This window comes from Ochotona princeps, chromosome X (assembly GCF_030435755.1).
Source record: "Ochotona princeps isolate mOchPri1 chromosome X, mOchPri1.hap1, whole genome shotgun sequence".
Classification (NCBI taxonomy): domain Eukaryota; kingdom Metazoa; phylum Chordata; class Mammalia; order Lagomorpha; family Ochotonidae; genus Ochotona; species Ochotona princeps.
Window position 1 is genome coordinate 99918984 of NC_080865.1, and position 8595 is coordinate 99927578.

Here is an 8595-nt window from a genome sequence, read left to right on the forward strand (position 1 = left end):
CCTCCAGCTTCAAAGGGGGAAATGAACGTTTAGATACTTATCCAAAGTCACACAGATATTGAGTGACAGTATCTCAGTATATATGTTTATTAAAATTTTTTGTCCACGTGAGTGTTACTGAAGGGTATATGTTCTAAATAATTTCAGTAACCCTTGAACTTAATATCTTGCTGATGCAGGATATGCTTCAGCATGCCTTTTTGAAATGGATGGATGAAAGGAAACTAGAATGAAATTCTCCTACTTTCAATAATTTTCCATATCACGCCGTCTCATATTAACAGGGACATACTTATCGCTGAAAAAGGTGTTTACATAAAGATTGCTACATAGTAGGTATTAAATGAATATTTGTTGAATGAATGAAATACCTCACAACAAGCAATTGAAACAGTAAACTGGTAAAAAAAAAAAAAAAACTATATTTTAAATGAGAAATCACCTCTCAGGCAGATGATTCCTGTATATTTCAATCCGGAAATTATTTCTTCACTTACCTTTGTGGTTTTTTGGTTTTCTGTGAATGCTTGAGGATTGAAGTTGAAGATAGAGAAATAAATCCTCACAGCATAAATAAATAAAAGAAATTTGAATTTTCTATGTAATCCTGGGTGGAGGATTTTAGGAGAAGCCAGCCAGTATGGCATGACGTTATAAAAAAAGCTTCTATTACATGAAATGCAAGTATCTATAATAATACTCCAGGAAACTAATAATAATAAGGTTCCAAATAGTGATATCCATTGTTGTAAATGAAATAGTGCATTGAAAATGCACATTTTTTTCTGTCTGAATCTCTGTGATTTGTAAGTTATGAATAAAGCCTACTGCATTTAAAATTTCTTTTTCTTGTGGAGATTGAGCAGGAGATACACAAAAAGATAATGAAAACACACTCCGAAGAGCAGGAACGGGTCTGGCTAAAGCTCTTGGCACCTCAAGGTTACTTCCCAGAGACTTCATCAGTGGGAATCTGGAGTCAGAGGTAGGAGACAGAGATTGCCCTCAGGCACTGTGTTGCTGAGCCTGAGTGTCCTAACTGCAATTGTGGTTGTTTGGCTAACTGTTAAACATTGTCTGCCTTATTTCCTTCCTTCCGTTTTGTTTGGTTTGTTTGTTTGTTTTCTTTCTTTCTTGTAAACTACTTTTTGAAAGGGCTTGTAACATGTGATATGTTTGATAGAAGTCAAGGAAGCAGCCCTATTTCACATAATAATTCATATGAGGATGAAACAGAAGCAACATTAATAGAAACAGGTTTCCAATGTCAAGGATGACCCTCAGAAGGGAACTTTTTGTAACTGGCAAAAATATTGGAGAGTGTGTTTGACTATCACAATGTGTGCTATAAGAGTTCAAGTCAATTTACTGAGTTCAAATACGACTAAGTTCCTCATTATATAGGAAAATTGTATCTTTCACAGTATCTGTATACCAGAGATTGAAAGAAAGGTTTGCACTCAATGAACTGAGGCGCTGTAAGAAGAAAAAAATGTTGTCTACATGCATGATACATTACAACTAAATATAATTTTCTGAATAGACACCAAGAGAAAGATGAATATTTTTAAAAAATCATGAGAGGAGATGAAACTAAAAAAAGAATGTATAGTGCTCATTTCAATGGCAATTTCTCCCTTCACCCAGGACGAGGACACATGCTGCACAGGAAGCCAGCTCCCATCAAGTAACGGGCTTTGAGTGGTGGAGAGACTCACACAGCATTCAGCATGAAATGTGTCCTTCCAGGGAATAGCATGAAATTATCATTGAGACAGCTTTAACTGAATGCATAGGCAGCTTCAAAATTTTTTGCAGAACTAAAATAGTCACATCTCTAGCACCTATACAGACTATCCAATTAACAATTAAGAGTGCAAGCAGGGCACTACTGATACCTATAATTTAAAGGGTGAGTTCCCTGCAGTTCCTGACAGGAAAACTAAAATACCTTTCTCACATCCTCATTTCATTTTCATCACACTCCTTCCTGGGATGTGAAGGATGAAACTTTGTATTTGCTTACATACTTGGTAGTCAGCCATAGAATGCCTCCTCTAGGTATATAACGGTGCTTTCATTCATCTCTGACTAGCACACCTGATAGCAGCAAAAGTGATTTATCCCATTAATTGTATCATAGGAATCTCTTTCCACTAACAGTGCAGGCGTTTCCAGTTCTAGGGAAGATGAAAGACATAGTGGTGCTCCCTTGTGTTCTGTGTCTCAGGCTCTCATTACATTTTGAGTTGAGTTGGAATTCTAAAAGAACCTACATTTCAGGCCCAAATATTTTCAGGTATAGAGGCTGAGATCTGTAGTTGTAAGCGATGGGGAAGAAGGTAGTCTTTCCTGGGACACAAGTTGCATTGTCTAAGTTAAGTAGTTCAGTCATCACCGCTGTTATTTTGTTTGACTTCAGCACATATTTCACAGTCTGCATTGTTGAGACTGTGGGGAAGAAAATAACTGTAAACTATTTGCTTTAATTTTGACAATAGCTAATTTTAATCCATATTCCTCATTTGTTTTCTAGTGAATGCTTTTAATTTCTTTAGTCTAATATATTAAATGTATGTTGCCTAAAGCCAGGAACTGTATTAATAGTTTTACTTGTATATATGCATGTATCCACACACATTTATAAGGAGATAGTTCAGTAATATTTTCAGGGTGTTTTAGTGTACTAATACATGGGTTAAACATAATTGGATGAAACTTCTTACAAATACAGTAATATAAAAACACCTTCTTATGAGAACATATATAATGTCATCCAATTATATATGTATTAAAGTTATCCAATTATATATTTATTAACATCCATATTGCAAAAGCAAGAAAACACGCTTAAAGAGATCAGTAACTTCTGAACATCAAACAAACTGGTACCATGCCAAGTTAGAAGTTGGAAAAGCCTTTTTATAAGTCAATCTTTGGCTTTCAAACTCATTTGCCTTTAAGAGGTTGGAAAGTTTCCTAGTAATATTTATATTAAGGGATAAAGCCAGAAACTCCCGCTCTTACAATGAAGCACTATGTAAATTGTTATAACAGCAAAGCATCTTCTATTTTGGAAGGACTCAAAATACCTACATACACTGGGTATTTCACAAAGCATTGTAGGTTGAACAACAAATTTCACAGAAGAATAAATATCATGCCTTAGGAACATTTACAAATACTTAGATACGTTTTGTGGATTATATTTTCTTTTTATTAATGCCAAAATAAAATATTTTGTTAATACAAAAAATTTCCAAATGTCTTGGTTTTGTCCCTCACTATGTTTTCAACTGTAATTGCTATTGTGTGCTATTGTGTGCTTCCTTACTAAGAAGTGGTAATAATGTACGGTTTATTATGGACTGTGAGGACAATGAAAGAGATGAACATTTTACAAGAAATGTATTTAAATCAGAACTCATCATGATGTGCTGTCAATATAATTTTATGATCGCTTCCAAAATTGGCTATGAAATTCTTAATGGGGGAAAGAGAATTAGTGATGGCAGAAGGCAAGCTGGCAGTGTACGGTGCAGAGAGGTTTAAGCTGTTGGAGAAACATTGGCCAAGGTAATGCACAGATTGCAGATTCCAGGAAATACTAGAGGACAGGCCGATGGCAGAGGGTCACCTGGAGACCCTTGGACAAAGGGAAGCAGCAGAGACAGTGGATCAATGTTGCAGTGACCAGATAACCCATCAGTGGTAGGCGAATAGCGATTCAAGCTGCAACAGTGGCCAGAGCTCCAGAGGCAGCCAGAGGCAGCCAGGGCGAAAGGGAATACATCAGGAACTCCGGAGGTAAACACAGGCAAATAAGTACCTATCCTGCTGCTGTGTTTTATTTGACCAGGAGCAGAGACTGAGCAGCAGACTCCAAGGGGCAGTGCAGAAACAGAACAGATTTCAGAGTCCAGACCCCAACTAGTGCCGAACCAGGAGCCATTTTGTGTATTTGGGCAAATACCGGGACTGGAGGAACAGCAGCAGTTCTCATGGACTGGGCTAGGATCAGGATCATATCTTGCTCAGTTCAATGCAATGATCCCATAGGGAAAGCAATGCCTATTTCACATCCTGCAGATTCCACAGAATGTGGGTCTGAGTCGTTTCCAGACCTAATGGCCGGCAGACCCGGATCTTCACCAGTGCCAGGTCAAGTGCCATCTTAGGTAGTGTTGCAAAGGCTATGGGACAGGAGGGACAACAGGAAACTGCATATGTGCTAAACCAGGAGCAATCAGGCAACATTTTGTGCATAATGGCAAAGATGGTGGGTCTGACTGGAGTGATGGCAGCTAGCTGAGAGTGTGCTGGGCTGGGAGCAGGCTCATTTCTGACTCAGTGCATTGGACTGATCTCAAAGGGAAAGCAGTACAGACTTCACAACCTACAGGTTCCACCCAGGTGGGTCAGGGTGGCTGCCAGACCTAACAGCCAGTAGACCCAGAACTTCACCAGTGCCACATCAGGCAACTTTTTGCGTAGTGTGAAGAAGGTTGTAGGACTGCAAGGACAGCAAGAAGTTGCACATGTGCTGAGCAGAGAGCAAAATCACTTCAGGTGCAGTACATTGCTCTGGTATCCCAGCGAAAATAATACCTACACAGTACACAGCAAGTTCCAGTCAAGAAAAGTCCAGGTGGCCCTTGAAGCTAAGTTCCAGCAGATTCCACCAAGATCAGCATCACTAACACTCAGATATTTAGAACAGCTGGTACCTCCATAATCTTGGGCACTACACTAAATGGAAGTGGGAGAAAGGCTGCAAAGTCAATAGTTTGGCTACAACATGGGGTCAAAGGAGGTGGAAAATAGTGAACTAGGAGGGGCTAGCTACAGAGAAAGTTTGTGGTGGAATCCTTGCACAGAAACCCAGGCAAGAAACTCACTAGAGGGAGTGGCACAAGTGACTACAAATGAAGAACTGGATACCAAATCCAATCAATAAATCAACCTGTAGACCAGCGGGTGACACATATTAGAAAACAGCAAAAATCACATACAAGAGTTTAAGGGATGTAAACAATATGTCACACAGGAAATAGCAATACAAAATCACGCTGCATTATTAGAAATGAAGGACACAATGGAGGAAATTCAAATTCCAGTAGAAAGTCTCACTAATAGAATGAATGTGGTAGAACAAAGAATCTCAGAAGTGGAAGATATTTCTTGTCATAATGAGGAAACAAATACAAAGTTGGGAGCAGAGCTGGGATAAGCTAAGAAAAAATATTTAAGAATTAAGAGACACTATTAAAAGACCAAATATAAGATACGTTGTCAGCAACGCCCACGTCACCGTGTACCCCGGCTCGAGTAGAGGGACTAGGATTACAAAGACAACATGCACTGGGTCATTGTGCAAAGAGAATACTGCTTTATTGAAGTCTAGTCTGCCTTTTTATGCTCTCTAGTTCCTCCCAGTATTTTTCCAATGCTCAAGCAGCTCCTAAGACCCCTGGGGGCATCTTGATAAATGGGAAGCAGGGAAGCAGGAATTTGTGGTTAAGTCGGGGCTAAATGTATCAGGCCAAGATTGCACATCCTGTTACCCCTTGAAAAACAAGCTTAGCTGTGGAGTTAACCCTTGGGAGAACGGGTCCTACAATATGGGAATTCCAGAAGGTGGAGAAAGAAAAGCTGGGCTTAAATATATATTCAATATATATTCAATAAAGGAAGACTTTCCTAGTGTGGTAAACGAATTGAGAAATGGAATATAGGAGGGGCACAGAATTCCAGAGTTGACCAAAAGCGATCTTCACCCCGACACGTTATAATCAAACACTCTTCAGTCGAACATAAGGAAAAGATCCTTAAATGTACAAATGAAAAGTCAATGGACATAAAAAGGAACCCCAATTTCACACAGCTGACCCCTCACAGGAAACGCTACGGGGCAGAAGAGATTGGAGTGACATATTCCAGACTCTAAAAAGAAAAAAAAAAATCAGCCCAAAATAACATACATTTGTGTTCGAAAATGAAATAAAATTCCTTCACAACAATGGGAAGCTCAAACAATTTGTCTCTTCCACACCTGCCTTACAAAATGATACTTTCTAGTCTCATCTTAAGGCAAAAACTCAGATACTGTCTTCTTGATCTCTCTTGGTAAGACTAGAAACCCAAAGGAATGGAGGGTGACACTTTAATTTGATCAAAGGATGCTTTGGAAGACAGTTACTTTGCAATCTCGTAAACAGAGAGTTGTCCTTGCTTCACTGATAAGTTGTGGTAAAACTGGAAGTTCAATGAAGTGGGTTCACATTACAAAAACTGCCCATCAACTATTATTTAGCCTGGGCCTGCACGTGAATTTTGCTAAGCACAGTTCTTGGGGCTAAAGCAAGCATCACACACAATTTTAAAGGAACTCTGCCTTTTTCATTTCACCTAGGATCTGGTCCTTTCTGCTCATTAGCCTAACTCCTTACAATACCAAATATTAAAATGTGGTTGTACTTCCCCACCATATTCTTTTTTTCCATGTAGGCATTTACTGTCGAAGTCCATGTTCCTGCCGTTTCCTAAACCCATGAAATGGGCATTCACTGGCTTTGTTTCAATATATTTTAGTTCTCCAAACCTTTGGTGGTCTAGGAAGTTTCTGTTATTATCTCTATGCCACTGTTGTATGCACAGCATAGAATCTACCCTTTAATCTGGTTGAAAATAACAGCTGTTTCTAATCTAATAACGAAGGTGCACATCTTGTATCCATACTCATGCTAATTTGGGAGTATCTTTAACATGCTTTCCATGTCCCCAAGCAATTTTCTCACTTGCCTTGAATTAGGAAACCTGCTAGGTTCCTCTGCAGCATGTCCATATAGTAGAAAACAAGACAAAATCTGAAATTGAACTATTTACGTTCTTGCAATAAGAACTTGGCCCCTTTTTGCAAGCAGTCATTAGCTCTGGAGTGGCTTCAGACTGAAAACAAAAGAAAAATAATGAAAGCAGAAATTGCATCAACATATTTCCTTTTTAATTAATTAATTAATTTACAATCTTGACATAATTAGGGTAAAAAGGTTCAAGCACTACAGGAAGATGGGCAAAATAATTAGTTCTGTATTGTTTCCTTAATATATCTGATGTAAAAGGGGATTTTAATGGAGAAGCCCCACCTAATCTCCCAACCACCCCAGGTCCCAGATGTGGGGCATGCTCCGAGGGTCTTGCTCAAGTGGTTTTGATAGTTCAACAGTTCGGAGTTGCTGCCACTCTCACCACCCCAAGCACGATGTGGTCGTTGAAGAATCCACTGATTGACATAGTCTATCATACAGTCTCCGTTTGCCCAGTATTTTCATTGCCAACATATAGCTGAGGTGGTTGATTGACTTGCTCTGTCCTCTCTCTTTTCATGGTTAGGGTTCTGAGTCTGGAAGCTCGATTGGGGGGATCCCCAAAGAAACTTTGTCTGAGGTGTTCCCAGACCAGATTCTTGTATGTACTAGCAAGCACAGGGCCCGGCACAGTCCATCGGCCCGATCAGCTGGTGGTTGCAATTACTGGGTTGGTTCTGTTACCATCCCTGTCTTCCAATGGAACCAATGGGTGTTGCAGTCCAGCCTGGTTCTGCCCAGCACATACTCAGCCCTCACATAAACCAGAGGGAGCTGCAGCCTAGTCAGAGTGACCCACAAATAATCCCCACCAGGCCCGCCCCCTACCCTGGTTTGCCAGTATGTGTGGAAGACTAGTCCAGTCTGTCCCACATCCCCTTCTGCTCTCATACATGTCAATGGGTATTAAAACCTTGTTCCATCTAACCAGCTCAACTATCCAGCCTTCACGGATGTTGTTGAGCGTCTGTCTAGCCACCACAGCCCCTGTCCTAGTTTTCGTGCCCTCCTGTGGGGGGTGGTAACCCAAGAGGGAGGAGCCCACTATTTCCCTCCCAGGCCACTCCCACTCTCAGATTATGCACTCTCCAGGTGGTTCTGTGGTTTAACTTGACAGAACTAGCCCCCAGTGCCAGCTTCTGCCAGCTGATGCTGTGGTTAAGCCCAAACAACCCTCACCCACTCTAATTGTAGATTGCACCAGTAGGAATATTCAGTCCAGCCTGGCTCTTCCCTGATCTGGTCCACATGAGGCGCACAGGTGTTTTAGCCCTGCCTAGTCTGGTCTACCCCCATCGCAGCTCACGCTCTCCAGTGGGAGTAGCTGTCCAGGAAGGGAACCACCCCTTATTCCCCTGCCGGCTCTGCCCCTCCCTTCCTGATTCTCACGTGTGCTGGTTGGGTGCTGTGGTCACATCTGGCACAGGCAACCTCACCTTGGCATTTCGTGTTGTGCACTGCTTTTGTCGCGACTGAACCTGGCTCAACCCACACTCTGTTCTGGCTTTCGGATTTGCCAGTGGATGACTTGAACTGATTCAGCCTGGTCTGCCCCCGACCCATGCCAAATGTATGCCAGTCGGACACTTTCCATGACCTGTTCTGGGCTGCTTTCCTCCAAGCAGAAATCGCATCAGCATATTTCAAATTCTCTATGAATTGCATAAAATCATGGTTTTTGAATCGTCTACCCTTTCTTCTAAACCATAAATGACATAAACAACAAAAA